Below are 18,198 nucleotides of genomic sequence, written 5' to 3'. Positions count from 1 at the left end.
CAAAGGTCTCCACCAACCCTACAGCCCCCAAAATAGGAGATGACTTCTGAACAATTACCTCAAAGTCCTTCCCTTTCCCAGAGTAAGCCTCTATTTACATATGCCTAAGTACTGCTCAGAAGCTTCGAACCCCATTTATCCACTTTCCACTCTACAGGTCCTCAAGTGGGTTGCTCACTCTTTGTAAAGCCACACACATTTAAAAACAAGGACCATTGTCCTTGTGCAACAGAGGTCAAATGCCATTGCATAATTTACGCACCATGAAACAAGACAATGTGCAACATTATTGTGTTCCTGCAAAAAACTTGTATCCATTTCATGTCAAAACACATTACATGGCAGGGGTGTCATATTCTACTATTGCGGTTTTTAGTACTGTGAAGAAGGAAGGTGTCTAGAAAAATGAAATATGAGAGCCTCTGACAGAGAAATTGTGTAGTGGAAAGTATCACTAACTTAATTACGATTATGCTGAATCCTTAACAATATTCAGATTCCACTCCAATATGTTGTGTGATGCAGTCATTGCAGTTACAGTAATCATTTCCTGATGCATGGTTGTATGAACAATATAATTGCATTTTACGTTTGAATTATTGCATTATGTAAATTACTTCACAGTTATGTGGTGGATATCTTAATGGAAACCCTTAAACAATTTTGTTAAGATTATATTGCTTGGGCAAAAACATTTCAAGTTTCATTGTTATTACTGCATTCTGTTCTTCAAGTGCAACTTCAGACCAGAGCCTCTGGAAAATGTGTGGCAAGACATAATTTGCCCAAGTACTTTTCAATATGGTGTGGCGCCGCAGAGGGTAATGCGCACAGCCCAGTACATCACTGGGGCCAATTTTCCTGCCATCCAGGACCTATATTCTAGGCGGTGTCATCGGAAGGTCCAAAAAATTGTCAAAAACTCCAGTCACCCAAGTCATAGACTGTTTTCTCTGCTTCCGCAAAGCAAGCGTTACCAGAAGCCAAGTCTGGGTCCAAAAGGCTCCTTAACAGCTTCTACCCCCAAGCCATAAGACTGCTGAACAATTCATCAAATGGCTACCCAGGCTAATTGCATTGACCCCCTTTGTTTTTATACTGCTTCTACTATGCTACTAGCTGTTTATTACCTATGTATAAATTACCCCGACTAACCTGTAGCCTCGCACATTGACTCGGTACCGGTACCCCCTGCATACAGCCTTGTTATTGTTATTTTATTGTGTTACTTTTTACATATTTTTTTTACTTTAGTTTATTTAGTAAATATTTTCTTAACTCTATTTCTTGAACTGCATTGTTGGAAGAAAGCATTTGTTGCAAGAAAGCATTTCACGGTAAGGTATTGCCTCTTGTATTCAGCAATTTTTTTTTATTTATTTGACATAAAAATATTTTTCAATGGAAAGGAAAACAAGCGTTTCTTGATGGACAAGTTGACATAGTACCTCCCCCAATTTAAGTCTGTTTGCCTCTGCTTTGTCTAGTGAACTCAACCCGATCCCTGGGATTTCATGCGGTAACAAGTGATGGCTCCTCAGTGGAGGAAGGGGAGGACCATCCTCCTCAGTGAATTTCATAAAAATTGTGAAACATTGAAAAGTTATCCTTTTTAGATTAAACTATACTAAATACAGTATATTCACATGTCACAAAATAATTTATTAAAACACACTGTTTTTCAATGAAGGTCTACAGTAGCCTCAGCAACACTCTGTAGGGTAGCACCATGTTGTAGCCGGAAGGCAGCTAGCTTTTGTCCTCCTCTGGTTACATTGACTTCAATACAAAACCTAGGAGGATTATGGTTCTCACCGCCTTCCATGGACTTACAGTAATTATGACAACTTCAGAAGGATGTCCTCCAACCTATCAGAGCTCTTGCAGCATGAACTGACATGTTGTCCACCAAATCAAAGTATCAGATAATTAATATAGTACGGAAAGCATAAGCCACAGCAAGCTAGACCTGTTGAGAAGTTTGCTCAGAGAGAGAAAGACAATTGTTGAACAGTTTTGAACAAATTAATTTATTCCAAAATGAAGAAGAAGCAAGAGAGCGATAGCTATATTTCATAGTATAATTTTTGCAGCTAGCTAGTTTAGCATACTCAAACACCGGGCTCAAACAGAAAGGGGTGATACTGTATGTTAGCTAGCTGGCTATGGCTATCCAAGACTGGAATTCTTCCAAGTCAAGGTGAGCTTTTGGTTTTATAAATGTATTGCCACCAGGGCCCGCCAGTGTAACTGCTAAACTGTCTTGCTGCTGACTATACACTGTATTGCATGATTGTAGTGGGTTCTAGTAGCTCTGTTGACTATGACTTGACAATGATGTAAGGTGTGTGGTTCATGATATGAAGGTTAGGCTTGGAAAGTTTTTTTTTGCATGGTCACAGACAGCTGATGTGTTGTGCACTGAAGTCCACAAGCGAAGGAAAAATGTGAGAGGAGGAGAGCGTAGATAGATGCGAGAAGGAATTATATATACAACAATCTGTTTGTACAGTATGTGGTTGCTATGAAAGTGAACTGTGTTTGTGTGTGATCAGGGGTGTATTCAATGCACCAATTCTGTAAAAAAAAAATCTTAAACGGAAGCAAATGGAACAAAACGGGGATAAACGTACATGAATTTGTCCAATAGAAACTCTTGTTTGCAACTGTTGGACTAATGATTACACTCTAGATCAGCTAGATGCAAGCAAGAGTGTGCAAGACATTTTTAAATGTGTCACTGTTTGTCACCTTGATTACCAAAAATTCTCTCGACCTGTGCACCTACGTTGTAAACTTTCATTAATAGGCTAGGATGTAACAACCTCATGATGGGTACAGGGAAAATTTAAGCAACATGTAGTAGCCTAAACCTATCAATGTTACATTGAGCTGTGTGAATGTAATATGAATGACAGTAATTAAATTTTTCTGTAATAGAAATAAAGCCATGTTCATTAAACAAAATGTGCATCATCTTCCCTCATCTTAAATGGCACCGACTACAATTAATGGTAACTCCTACGCTCGCTGCAACAGGTGAATCCACTTGTCATTCACAGTGGTCTCCTAGCTACAGCCTTACAGAGCCTCGTCAACAACTATTTTAGTTGCACCAGCACCTCGTTGTTTGACTCTGAATTTTGCTTCTTTCTTCGCTCACTCACGCTCCTCTTGTCTGCCTACCTCGTGTGAGTGCAAACACATATTTTCATGGAATACAAGGTGTGTTAATAAAAGCAGTTTAGTCAACCTCTAAAACTATCTACAATGATCCAATCTATAGCTAACAAAACAACTAACGTTTTCTTAAGTAGCCTAAATAGATAGTTAGCTAGCCTGCATTAGCTAGCTAGGTTGATGCAATCATGCAGCCAGTAGCTAACGTGAATAATTTAGACTCACTGAATAAATGTGTTTGGCACAGGATAAAGAAGATGAAACAATCTGCTGCTGCTACCCAAGACCATTTTTTAATCTACGTGACACAGTGGCTGGTGGACCAAAAAGTAATAAACCATGTCGCGGGTCATTCCAAAACAATTTACGGACATTTGTTTACACCTTGTCATGTTAACTCATTAGCTAGCTAACAACCTGGCTACTTTACCGGTATATCTAAACATTTGGGGGTACAGAAAAAAAGGGAAAGGGATAGCTTCTTTAGAAGATCAATGATCATAGCAATGAATGACTGATCTCTTGCATGTCAACACTCACAAACTTGACGCTCTTAAAGAGACAGTGTAGAATGTTCAATGTAATGCATCAAAATAGGTATTGCTTTTACACAATGTAGAAACCTAATATTCCTCAAATGAAATGTGTAATTTCAATGACAGGTTTTTGTATCAACATTTTAACTTTTTATAAGAAACAAATGTCTTTACATGGTTAAATATGAGTTTTTAGAGCACAATATGTGCTTGGAAAATAGCTATAATTCATATAGGCCCAATATGGAATATCTCAATCAATTTAAGAATTTAAGTTCTCCTAGATTTTATGTTGTGCTCCTAACTTTTTAAAGTTGGGAGCAATAGTGCTTCAATGAAAGTGTTTAATTTAAAGCCCAGGAGATGTGCCTTTTAAGTAACTCAGTTGTTATATGATGTGAACAGGAGACTGGAGTAGGACTTAAAATAATAAATTATTACAGAAGAACACCAATCAGATGATGAAAAAATGGTTTTTACTACACATTAAAAAAAGTTGTTACAAAGTCTACTGTGTATGGTATTAAATGTAACCCTGCCTTACATAAAGATTACAAAATAAATAATTGCAGAAGAGCACAGTAATCAGATAAACAAATAATATATGGCATAAAATTGAAATACTTTTCTACATTGAAACCTGTCGGTCTTTTAAAAATGTCAAAGTCCACTGCTTAACATTATACGTGTATAGAGTGACATCCATATTTAAAGACATTGTAACCATTCTTTGCATAATGCTCAGCCCTGCTATAGTAGTTCACTAAACTACAGAGTATGTTGCCCATTTAAGTTTTTGTCTCTGGCTTTTTTGATAGCAGATTCAGAATGAATAATAACAAAGTTTGTGGTAGTTTGAAATGGTTTGATCCACCTTAGGCCAGGAGTGTTTCCAATTCACATGACCCGACAAGAAAAACCCCAGCCCTATAGTCATAGCACAGATGAAAAGGAAAACCTTCATGCCCAGAAAAGACACATACACATTTGCCACACCACTTTTGAACATGTGGTGCCACCTCTGCTTCAGACTGTTAAAAATACATATCTGCATCTTTCCTGAATCTATGACTTTGAGATGCATTTATGTTCTCAGCTAAATGCAATAAACTGGAACACATTTTGGGACATACAGTATATATCTTAAGTTATCCCAGTCTTCATGGAGCAGACTAGATAGTGGGCTGATAGCGCAGTGTAGGTCAAGAGTTTGAACTTCAGAATTTTAGATACATATAGGAAGAAAGCGAAGTATTCAACTATTACAATTACATTTGCATTCCTATCCACTATCATTCTATATTTGCGTCATCCTTAAAATATTTTGGAGCAGAGCAGCTGCTTGATGGTCAGTTCAAGGTGCCAGTGTCTGTTGGAGTCCTTCTGCAGGTTAGGCAGATGTTCATTAGCTGGATAGCCGTTCATCTTCGTATGGAGAACAATGGCCTGGCAGAAACTCATGTTCTTTCATGAGGGCATCGTATCCGGTTCTCGCGCCAGGTCATATTCCATCCCTCACCTCCTGCTATTAAAGTCCAAATGTTGAAGGTGACAAACATTCCAATGGCAGGTATTCTATATTATACTATGGGATATGTTTTTGCATTTATATGGCAGCATTAAAATACACTGAGTGTACAAAACATTAGGAACACCTGCCTACTATGGAGTTGCACCCCTTTTTCTCCCTCAGAACAGCCTCAATTCATTGGTGCATTGACTACAAGGTGTCAAAGGCGTTCCACAGGGATGCTGGCCCATGTTGACTTCAATGCTTCCCACAGTTGTGACAAGTTGGTTGGATGTCCTATGCGTGGTGGACCATTCTTGATACACAGGTGAAACTGTTGAGTGTGAAAAACCAAGCAGTGTTGCAGTTCCTCACACACTCAAACCGGAGTACCTGGCACCTACTACCATACCTTGTTCAAAGACTCTTATATATTTTGTATTTCCCATTCACCCTATGAATGGCACACATATACAATCAATGTGTCAGTTATCCCAAGGCTAAAAAGTCCTTCTTTAACCTGTGTCCTCCCCTCCATCTACACTGTTTGAAGTGGATTTAATAAGGGATCATAGCTTTCACGTGAATTCACTTGATAAGTCTATGTCATGGAAAGAGCAGGTGTTCCGAATGTTTTGTACTCTCAGTGTCTTTGATTTTTTTTTTGGCTTCCAGTTGAAGCTCGCATCCGCTACAAGACCATGGTGCTTGCCTACGGAGCTGTGAGGGGAACGGCACCTCAGTACCTCCAGGCTCTGATCAGGCCCTACACCCAAACAAGGGCACTGCGTTCATCCACCTCTGGCCTGCTCGCCTCCCTACCACTGAGGAAGTACAGTTCCTGCGCAGCCCAGTCAAAACTGTTCGCTGCTCTGGCCCCCCAATGGTGGAACAAACTCTCTCACGACGCCAGGACAGCGGAGTCAATCACCACCTTCCGGAGACACCTGAAACCCCACCTCTTTCAGGAATACCTAGGATAGGATAAAGTAATCCTTCTCACCCCCCCCCCTTAAAAGATTTAGATGCACTATTGTAAAGTGGCTGTTCCACTGGATGTCTTAAGGTGAACGCACCAATTTGTAAGTCGCTCTGGATAAGAGCGTCTGCTAAATGACTTAAATGTAATGTAAATGTAAAGTGTCTGTTTTCCCGATTACCCTTGTGTGCAGATTAGTAGATGTAAAAACAAGTACATGTCAGTAGTTTATTTCCCATGGCAGGTCAAGCAAGTAGTTTATAATACTATTTTCAAAGTGTTTCGATTATGTATTAAGCTTACAATAATAATTACACAGCAAGGGCACTGTAATGTGAAGTATGACCACAAGTTTTAACGTTCTGTCATTTCATTTCCCCTGCCTATGCATCTTGGCTGAAGCTATCAAATCAAGCAAAACCATGGCGTGGTTACATTTCTGTCTGCAAAACACATTTATGCAAATGACCTGTTATGTATAATCTTTATGAGAAATAGCAGAATAAACATCATGTCCCCTCTCTCTTTTACACATCTATACCCTGTTTTGTTTCCAGTGTGGCCTCTGGAGAGAGACAAGCCTGGTACATGGGCTACTGTAGGACTGGCTGTGGTCTGTGATCATATCATCACTGGCAGGGACACACTGGGTGATAACGATGTGTGATCTAATGTGGTGATGTGCCATGAGCAGAGCCAAAGACGTCATGGTAAGGAGCTGAATCTGTTACTATCTGAAGGATAAAGCCCATGGCCGCAGATGACTTGTTTACTTTGATCTAACCCACTCCGTCCAAAAAAAACTTAGGCTAGATACATAATACATCCACAAATGTCTTTGCTTTTTGCATTTCTTGAGTAGACTACAGGCAAGCTAGATAAGGCGTGTCCTCAATTTTTGTCGAAAGTATCATCCACAGATGTCTGGTTTGCTCTGACATATCAATTTACAATGCTTGCATTTCTACAGCAGCACTATATCCTCACTCCTATTAGACTGGTAATGGTCATTCATTCTAGTAGCACAGATGCTTCTTTGCAGGTCCTTATATTTAGCTTACCCATGGTACACTAGTTCACAAATCAGTGGAAAGTGATGAGGATGAAAAACATAGATTAAGCACACTGGACATTGTTTTATTGCTGTGATTGTATGGGAAAGTGTCACGCCCTGATCTGTTTTGCCTGTCTTTGTAATTGTCTCCACCCCACTCCAGGCGTTACCCATCTTCCCCATTATCCCCTGTGTATTTATACCTATGTTTTCTGTCTGTGTTGCCAATTCATCTTGTTTGTTTAAGCCTACCAGAGTTTTGTGTCTTTGCTCCTGCTTTTTCCATTTTCTCTGTTTCTCGTCCTCATGGTTTTTGACCTTTGCCTGTCCTGACCCTATACCCGCCCCCCTGACCACTCTGCCTGACCCTGAGCCTGCCTGCCGTCCTGTTCCTTGGCCACTGCTCTGGATTATCGACCCCTGCCTGCCTTGACCTGTCGTTTGCCTGCCCCTGTTGTTACAATAAACATTGTTACTTCACACAGTCTGCACTTGGGTCTTACATTAGTACCTGACAGGGAAGAGACCAAACTAATGTGTGTGTCTCATGCAGGTAGGTTGCAACTTCCAAATAAATTGTAAAGACTTGTTTTATTTAAGTCAATGTGGAAATCCCTAAAATCAAATGTTGTATGTTCTAAAACATAAATTGAAAACACAACTCATTAAGAATGTACAGTATTAGGTTCATATTGGGAAAAATACATATTTATTACATGTTTAGAAATGTTTTAATGGAAACAGATCAATAGTCAATCTATCAGAAAGTACAAATTTGCCTACCAGCTGCAAAACAGCTGATGTTCTTGCTCAAACCTCAACATTAGGAACTCTACTATAAATTCACTTTAGCATGTTCATATTCCTACAATAGAAACTGGGAAGATGTACTCTGCCAAAAAAAACGAACGGAAAGCTTTGTTGCACAGCAACATACGGTTCCCTAATTGGTTTCAGCATATTTCTATGGTCTGCCTGGATATGACAACACTTGCCATTCCCATGGAGATCTCATAGCACTTCAATAAAAGATCAATTTGATGGGATTTACGTTCATCTTTCTTTCGCAACATGTTTGTCGCCTGATATTCAGATGAAATCAGAAGTGTACAAACTCTTAGGTTAGAGTCATTAAAACTAGTTTTTCCATCACTCCACACATTTCTTGTTAACAAACTATAGTTTTGGCAAGTCGGTCAGGACATCTACTTTCTGCATGACACAAGTAATTTTTCCAACAATTATTTAATTTATAATTCACTGTATCTCAATTCCAGTGGGTCAGAAGTTTACATACACTAAGTCGACTGTGCCTTTAAACAGCTTGGAAAATTCCAGAAAATGATGTCATGGCTTTAGAAGCTTCTGATAGGCTAATTGAGTCAATTGGAGGTGTACCTGTGGATGTATTTCAATGCCTACCTTCAAACTCAGTGCCTCTTTACTTGACATCATGGGAAAATCAAAAGAAATCAGCCAAGACCTCAGAAAAAAAATTGTAGACCTCCACAAGTCTGGTTCATCCTTGGAAGCAATTTCCAAACACCTGAAGGTACCACGTTCATCTGTACAAACAATAGTACCTAAGTATAAATACCATGGGAACACGCAGCGAATTAAGTGCAAATCAATCCCAGAACAACAGCAAAGGACCATGTGAAGATGCTGGAGGAAACCGGTACAAAAGTATCTATAGCCACTGTTAAACAAGTCATATATTGACATAACCTGAAAGGCTGCTCAGCAAGGAAGAAGGCACTGCTCCAAAACCGCCATTAAAAAGACAGACTACGGTTTGCAACTGCACATGGGGACAAAGATCGTACTTTAGGGAGAATTGTCCTCTGGTCTGATGAAACAAAAATAAACTGTTTGGCCATAATGACCATCGTTATGTGTGGAGGAAAAAGGGGGAGACAAGCAAGGTGAAGAACACCATCCCAACCATGAAGCACGGGGGTGGCAGCATCAAGTTGTTGGTGTGCTTTGCTGCAGGAGGGGCTGGTGCGCTTCACAAAATAGATGGCATCATGAGGATGGAAATTATGTGGATATATTGAAGCAACATCTCAAGACATCAGTCAGGAAGTTAAAGCTTGGTCGCAAATGGGTCTTCCAAATGGACAATGAACCCAAGCATACTTCCAAAGTTGTGGCAAAATGGCTTAATGACAACCAAGCCTAATGACAACAAAGTTGGCCCTGACCTCAATCCCATAGAAACTTTGTGGGCAGAACTGAAAAAGCGTGTGTGAGCAAGGAGGCCTACAAACCTGACTCAGTTACATCAGCTCTGTCAGGAGGAACGGGCCAAAATTCACCCAACTCATTGTGGGAAGCTTGTGGAAAGCTACCCGATACGCTTGATGCTACCAAATACAAATTGAGTATATGTAAACTTCTGACCCACTGGGAAAGTGATGAAATAAATAAAAGCTGAAATAAATCATTCTCACTAGTCTCTACTATTATTCTGACATTTCACATTCTTAAAATAAAGTGGTGATCCTAACTGAATTAATTTTTTGCAAGGATTAAATGTCAGGAATTGTGAAAAACTGAGTTTAAATGTATTTGGCTAAGGTGTATGTATACTTCCAACTTCAACTGTAGTTGACTGATGTGACTGAAAGGATTTGATTGCTCTTTTAAACCTTGTGTTGTCTTAACATTCCGTATACTCCCTTTGTTCTAAACCATCACTAAACCGCCATCACTAAACCCCTAAAATGAAACATCTTAAACCCCAAATCTATTTTGCTTGAAGAAACAACCTGTCATTCATCACAAACTGTAACGGTTTTCCTCCTCTTCTGAGGAGGACTAAGAAGGATCGGACCAATATGCAGCGTGGTGAGTGTTCGTAATTTTATTAAACTGAACTGAACACTACAATACAAAGTAAACAAAAAGAACAACCGAAACAGTTCCGTCTGGTAACTAATACAAAGACAGAAAACAACTACCCACCAATCATAGTGGGAAAACAGGCTGCCTAAGTATGGTTCTCAATCAGAGACAACGATAAACAGCTGCCTCTGACTGGGAACCATACAAGGCCAAACACAGAAATACAAAAACATAGAACAACACATGGAATGCCCACCCCAACTCACGCTCTGACCAAACTAAAATAGAGACCTAAAAAAGTAACTAAGGTCAGGACGTGACACAAAATTTGTGAATATCTGGGTTTTCCCTCTTCACAATGCAGAAAGACTGCATTTAATCAGTGGACACCAATAGTTTTTACAACAACACCCCTGTCATAATTGTTTTCTTTACTAAAGTTGAGGTTTATTATTATTATTGCTAAGGTACTTACATAGGTGTAAACATAAACGTTTTTTGCAAGAGATAGCACATGTATAGTCTAAGAAAGTAGCAATGTGCAGAGAGTAGTTTTGAATGCATTTTATTGAAGGGAAACAAGTCTTGAACTTTTTTGGCAACATAGTGTTATATTCTTATATACTGTACAATGAGGATTTCTACAAAATACTCGTCTTCTCCCATTTTTTATACCCATTGCCCCCACCCACAAGGTCTATAAACAACAACAATAAATAAGAATAAAATAAGATGAAACAAAACAAAAACATGAAGAACACAAATCAATTAACTCTAATGAGCGCATGTAGGACAGTATGCAAATGTGTGTGCATGTACTTTGCAGATGTATTTCTCACATGTGCAGCACATAGTATTTGTTTTACTGTCCTTCTTTGGGGGGCAGAATTGACATCTCCTCTTGCCTGCCCCAGCTACAGCCTCAGGTGGATCAGGACAAGATTCAGCCCACTGAACAGCTTTCACAAGAGCTGCAGAGGCTGATGTACAGGGGAGGCGCTCCCTTCTTTGAATGCATGGGGTTACAAGTGCCTTTCCCAGCTGCTCCAGGAACACCCTCCACTTGTTTCGCTTATCAGGCATCCAGGTAGAGTTGATCTTATTCCATATAAGGAAGGCATTGTATGAGGACACATCAATTATGTTATGGAAGAATGTCAGGGGCCAGTGGGCAGTCATCCTCCTGCAGCTGTAAGTTCCAATTACCTTGTCCAGGTTGTCCACACCTCCTTTGTTGTGGTTGTAGTCCAGGATGACGGCTGGCTTCCTGTCCTCACAATCACTGATCTCAGTTGTTTTGTTCAGTGTGCTCAGGAATACCACATTCTTGTTCCTCTTAGGGAGGTAAGAAACTCGAGTGGTGGTGGGGGTGAAGGAAAACTTGGATGAGAAGGCCTCTCTCCCCATTGTTGCGAGGAGTGCAGGGGGGAGCTCAGGCTTGTTCTTTCTAACTGTGCCAACCATGGTGACCTTCCTCTTCAGGAGCTGCTGACTGAGTTCATAAGAGGTGAAGAAATTGTCACATGTGACATTGTGCCCCCTCAGTCCATCTGTCACATCAAGCACAACCAGCATCCCCTGGTTCTTCTCCGGGCCTCCACTGGTCAGCTTCCCTGTGTGGACAGGCAACCCATATCTTCATGCCATACTTTGCTGGCTTGCTGGGCATATACTGCCGGAAAGGACAGCAACCTTTTGACAAAGAGATTACTATCTGTCACAGAAAACGATCACATAAATCAATGATATTACAGCAATACATAATAAAATTAACAGTGAAAATCATTTACATTACAGATATGAAAATAAAAATGTATCGCTGAATTCTGACCTGTTCACCGGACGTGCTACCTGTCCCAGACCTATTATTTGACCATGCTGGTCATTTATGAACATTTGAACATCTTGGCCATGTTCTGTTATAATCTCCACCTGGCACAGCCAGAGAGGACTGGCCACCCCTCATAGCCTGGTTCCTCTCTAGGTTTCTTCCTAGGTTTTGGCCTTTCTAGGGAGTTTTTCCTAGCCAACGTGCTTCAACACCTGCATTGCTTGTTGTTTGGGGTTTTAGGCTGGGTTTCTGTACAGCACTTTGAGATATCAGCTGATGTACGAAGGGCTATATAAATACATTTGATTTGATTTGATTTGAATGGAACCAGTTGCTCATCCACTGTTACTTCAGGCCCAGGGTTGTAGAGGTAAGGTCCACCCACTTCTCTCAAACCTCTCTAGTTTGTCTCTCACATATCTTGCAGGTCTTGACTCAGGGTCATCAAACCGTAGCATTCTCAATAAATTGTGAAAGACTTTCAGTGGCATCATGGCACGGAAAAATGCCCTTCTACTCGCTGCATCCCAGAGACTACATGTAGTCTCACCTCGGGACCTATACACTACCGCTAAGATTAGCTGCCCTATGTAGGCACGCAGGTCAATCTCATCCATCTTTTCCAGTTGTCTCCATATTTACGGAAAACCTCCAAATTTGTCATCTCCAGGAAGATTTCTTCGATGGCTGGTGTGATGAACATGTTGAGGCGATGTCCTGGGCATGGGCAACTGCATGACTTGTTGTGCTGCCATCCTGCCCTGGTTGTCATATGGTCACAAGGACCATGTTATTTTGCTGTTCTTTGACAAAAATGTTTTTCTTTCAGCTTGGGGGATTTCTTCTTCATCTGAAGATGATGCATCGTGCTCTGGGTTGTATTCTTCCCTATCTTCTTCTTCAGATACCCCCTCCTCTTCTAAATCATTGTTCTCTTGTTCCTCCTGGACATCTGAAAAAAATCAGATCCGCGACCTGTTGGGCACTGAAACGTGCACTCATAGCTTCAGCAAAGAGAGAACTGGGGGGACTGTCATCTGCAGCCTCTGACTGCATTCCCTGTTAGTAGACAATGCTTTCAGGAAATGTTTATTTTGTCTGAAATTGTTTTTATTTTGTCTGTGAACATGAGTCACGTGTGGGGTCGTGGAGGGGAGATGCTGCACATGCACAAGACAGTTTTAGTTTTGGTTGAGTTCAATCAGTAGCACACAATCTCAATTTCTCATTGTGCCTGTGCATGTGTGTCTTTGTTGTTTTTGTGGTGTGTAAATTATTTTATAACTGCCTGGTCAAAAATGACCCAAAGACAATCTTTGTACCCTGGTGGTGTACAGCTTTCATGGAAATAGGAACAAAGGTGATGTTTCACTTTTTCTAATGTTGGGGTCACTCTAGGAAAAGTAATCACGTTTCAAGTTGGGGAAAAAAATAATTTAGGGGGTTCTCTCTGCTGTAGAACATAGTGGCGGGTCATTTTTGACCCTTAAGACAACACAAGGGTTAATAGGGTGTAAGGTATATTATTGCAAATCCATACCAAGCCATGAGCTGATTGATTCCAAATATTACAATGGACAACTGTAGGTCGGATGTCCAAGACATTTTGCTGAAAAGATGCTTCTGCTTATTATTAAAGTTTAGAAAATAAGCTAAATCAATGGTGTCATTCTAACAAGTGCTGTTTGCTCTCATGTTATAGCATAAAAACTTCAAATCAAGCGTGATTACGATTAAGTCACATTGTGACATTGCTGTAACAATGATATAGGTCAAATTGTATCAGAGTTTGTTCAACACTACACGTCTTCAGGATGTGAATATTTTGCCGTTGAACAGCGTTGTCTTATTATGTGTTAATTCGTGTCCTTGATAATTCATTGTCATTAGTGAAATGAATTGAAAATCATAAATGTGCTAAATAAAAACGTGTTACTCTCATATAACAATAAATACCCATGTACTGTACATAGTCACAAGGACTGAACACTAATCTAGTGAAATTGTGACGGTACCTCAATTGTTTAGCTTTAGAAAGACTTGGCATGAGTTATTATTTTTCATGGCCCCATCTATATTTAAACTCATATATTTGAAGTGCTTGCTACATTGCCCTCCACAATATGATTTGACAGACACCTGAAAAAGCTGTATCAGTAAACACCAGTCCATGGGAATAGTCTTTGAGGAGATTATATTTGATACAAGTCTTCAATGGGACCAGGAATGACAGCTATGCATCTGTTTGGAGACAAATGCAAAACAAAATGCTGCCACTCAACTGTAGCTTCCAGTTTTCCCCTGTCTATAAGTATCAAGAAAGAAAACTTTACCTAGAAACTGTGTGACAGAAAGACATCTCAGAATGTCTGAGATGTCTTGAAGTGCCCAGTAGACAAAGTTTAAAACAGAAAATAAGACAGCCATATTGAACAAGAATAGTGAGACCTAGTACTTTTGACAGATATGGCATTGCATGCGTGATGTGTGTCTTATAGGGGCAACCATGAAATAATATGCTGTTGTTTATACAACAGTGGCCGAGGCTTTACGAGGTGTCAGCAATAACTCTATTAGATGACTCTGACACATTTACTACACAATCCATAGACAGAGTTACATCCTTTTTTTATCTCATAGCTTTACTCGTATTGTGTACTGTGTAGGGTGATGAGCTGCATGATTACATTTGCTTTAGTACACCTACTTCTTCTGTGAAAAAAAATAACTCACAGTTGACACATCTTTGATATCCTACATTCATTCCGTCTCTGTTGGTTGAATTTTAAAAAATCCAAGAGGCCAGTCATTGCCAAATGTGCTCTAAACAAATGACATCCCAGACTGCCTCTCTTTGGAAAGTGCTGTAGCCAAAGGCAATAAATCAGTGGGCCTCTGCCAGAGTCCAGCCAGCCACAGTAGAATAACTCACAGGGGACCAATGGCCTTTGTTCACTTGGCAGCTCAAAAGGCCTCTGACCAGGAGCCAGGATGGTCCCACAAGAACCCACCACATTTCAGGCCTCTAACTGACGAAGGGTGGAATCGGGGTAGCAGGAATCACAACAGAATCACAGACCAGAGTGAGGAAGACCCAGACATGGGCTCAGAAGGACAAGCATATGATGTTGTAGAATAGCCATGGTGTTTGGTATCTATTTTTCTTTTGCTGCAGCCATGTCAGTACAGTTATTTTATGTTTAGGCTTTCTATTAGCAAATTGGCAGAAATGGTATTCATTTTAGGACACCCTATTTCCACGTGTTTATTAACCAAGACACTCATAACAGTGTACAAAAGAATAATTAACTTATACTTTCTAGTCAGTGCTTTTATCTAATTGTAACGCTTGTCTTCGTCCTCCTCAGAAGAGGAGTTAGAAATGTCAGACCAATGCGCAGCGTGGTAGGTGTCCATATTGTATTTAATACGAATACTGAACACTTGAACAAAAACAATAAAACGACAAAAAAACGAACAGTCCTGAACAGTGAAGCAAAACACAGAACAGAAAATAATCACCCACAACTCAAGGGTGAAAACAGGCTACCTAAGTATGGTTCTCAATCAGGGACATCGATTGACAGATGCCTCTGATTGAGAACCATACCAGGCCAAACACAGAAATCCCAAATTATAGAAAAAAGAACATAAGACTGCCCACCCGAACTCACGCCCTGACCATACAAAGACAAAACAAAGGAACTAAGGTCAGAACGTGACACTAATGAAATGTATTACTGTTTTTTTTCATTCATTTCCACAATTAATCCCCAGCACATTAAAACTGTGCAATCGGGCAGAGTTTGCACTCTGTCTGCCTCAGGACATAGGCCTTCTGCCATGCTGTGAACCCGGGCCATACCTGGGGAGCAACATTTAGTGTATCCAGAGATGGAAGGGATTACTGGCAGGTGCACTGGATGAATATGCTGATTACGGTGCAAAGTTGTGTGGTTTTTGGAACTCAGGACAACACATTTTGAATGACAATCACATTTTAAGCTGTTCTAATGTACCAACCCACGCACTTAATTATAATCAGAGCAATCCAGTTTGAAGGGTGGAAGGGGGGAGTTGTCAGATATTACTTTTTATCTGACTAAATTGTTCATAGACACAAAAGTTAAGTCATAGCAATGATAAAGATATACTGGTTTATCAATTCAAATTGTATTTGTCACATGTGCCAAACACAACATACTTTATAGTGAAATGCTTACTTATGAGCCCTTTCCCAAAAATACTAAGTTAAAAAGTAACGTCAAATCAAATCAAAGTTTATTTGTCACCTTACAGTGTAGACCTTACAGTGAAATGATTACCTACAGGCTCTAACTAACAGTGCAAATTTTAAGTAAAAAATAGGTATTAGGTGAACAATAGATAAGTAAGGAAATAAAAAACAACAGTAAAAAGACAGTGAATAATAACAGTAGTGAGGCTATAACAGTACAGTAGCGAGGCTATATACAGGCACCGGTTAGTCGGGCTAATTGAGGTAGTATGTACATGTAGGTATGGTTAAAGTGGCTATGCATATATGATAAACAGAGAGTAGCTGATAAAGAGAGTAACAGCAGTGTAAAGAGGGGTTGGGGGGACACACACAATGCAAATAGTCTGAGTAGCCATTTGATTACCTGTTCAGGATTCGTATGTCTTCGGTAAAAGCTGTTGAGAAGCCTTTTGGTCCTAGACTTGGCGCTCCGGTACCGCTTGCCATGCGGTAGTAGAGAGAACAGTCTATGACTGGGGTGGGTGGGGTCTTTGACAATTTTTAGGGCATTCCTCTGACACCTCCTGGTGTAGAGGTCATGGATGGCAGGCAGCTTAACCCCAGTGATATACTGGGCCGTACGCACTACCCTCTGTAGTGTCTTGCAGTCGGAGGCCGAGCAGTTGCCGTACCAGGCAGTGATGCATCCAGTGCTCTCAATGTTGCAGCTGTAGAACCTTTTGAGTATCTCAGGACCCATGCCAAATCTTTTTATTTTCCTGAGGGGGAATAGGTTTTGTCGTGCCCACTTTATGACTGTCTTGGTGTGTTTGGACCATTCTAGTTTGTTGGTGATGTGGACACCAAGGAACTTGAAGCTCTCAACCTGCTCCACTACAGCAACGTCGATGAGAATGGGGCCATGATCGGACCTCCTTTTCCTGTAGACCACAATCATCTCCTTAGTCTCGGTTACGTTGTGGGATAGGTTGGTATTCTGGCACCACCCGGCCAGGTCTCTGACCTTCTCCTTATAGGCTGTCTCGTCATTGTCGGTGATCAGGCCTACCACTGCTGTGTTGTCTGCAAACTTAATGATGGTGTTGGAGTCGTACCTGGACACGCAGTCATGGGTGAACAGGGAGTACAGTAGGGGACTGAGCATGCACCCCTGAGGGGCTCCATGTGTTGCTACCTACCCTCACCACCTGGGGTCGGCCCGTCAGGAAGTCCAGGATCCAGTTGCAGAGGGAGATGTTTAGTCCCAGGATCCTTAGCTTAGTGTTGAGTTTTGAGGGTACTGTGCTGTTGAACGCTGAGCTGTTGTCAATGAATAGCATTCAGTAATTCATTTTAAATGACTTAAAAATGTGATTTTCTGGATTTTTGTTTTAGATTCCGTCTCTCACAGTTGAAGTGTACCTATGATCAAAATCACAGACCTCTACATGCTTTGTAAGTAGGAAAACCTGCAAAATCAGCAGTGTATCAAATACTTGTTCTCCCCACTGTAAGTGGTCCTTTTGTCCAGGTGGGAAAGGACACTGTGGGTCTAGGGTTTCTGGGATAATGGTGTTGTGAGCCATTGCAGCCTATCAAAGCTCTTCATAGCTGCGGACGTGAGTGCTATGGGTCTGTAGTCATTTAGGCAGGTTGCCTTAGTGCAATCTTAGCCCTGTATTGGCGCTTTGCCTGTTTGATGGTTCGTGGGAGGGCATAGCAGGATTTCTTATAAGCTTCCGGGTTAGAGTCCCGCACCTTGAAAGCGGCAGCTCTACCCTTTAGCTCTGTGCGGATGGGGGACGACGTCCTCGATGCATTTATTGATAAAGCCAGGGACTGATGTGGTGTACTCCTCAATGCAATCGGAAGAATCCCAGAACACGTTCCAGTCTGTGGTAGGAAAACAGTCCTGTAGTTTAGCATCTGCTTCATCTGACCACTTTTTTATAGACCGAGTAACTGGTGTTTCCTGCTTTAATTTTTAGCTTATAAGCAGGAATCAGGAGGATAGAATTGTGGTCAGATTAACCAAATGG

This window comes from Oncorhynchus nerka, linkage group LG27 (assembly GCF_034236695.1).
Source record: "Oncorhynchus nerka isolate Pitt River linkage group LG27, Oner_Uvic_2.0, whole genome shotgun sequence".
NCBI classification, from domain to species: domain Eukaryota; kingdom Metazoa; phylum Chordata; class Actinopteri; order Salmoniformes; family Salmonidae; genus Oncorhynchus; species Oncorhynchus nerka.
The sequence above is the reverse complement of the archived record's forward strand: the minus strand, read 5'-3'. Positions refer to the sequence as shown.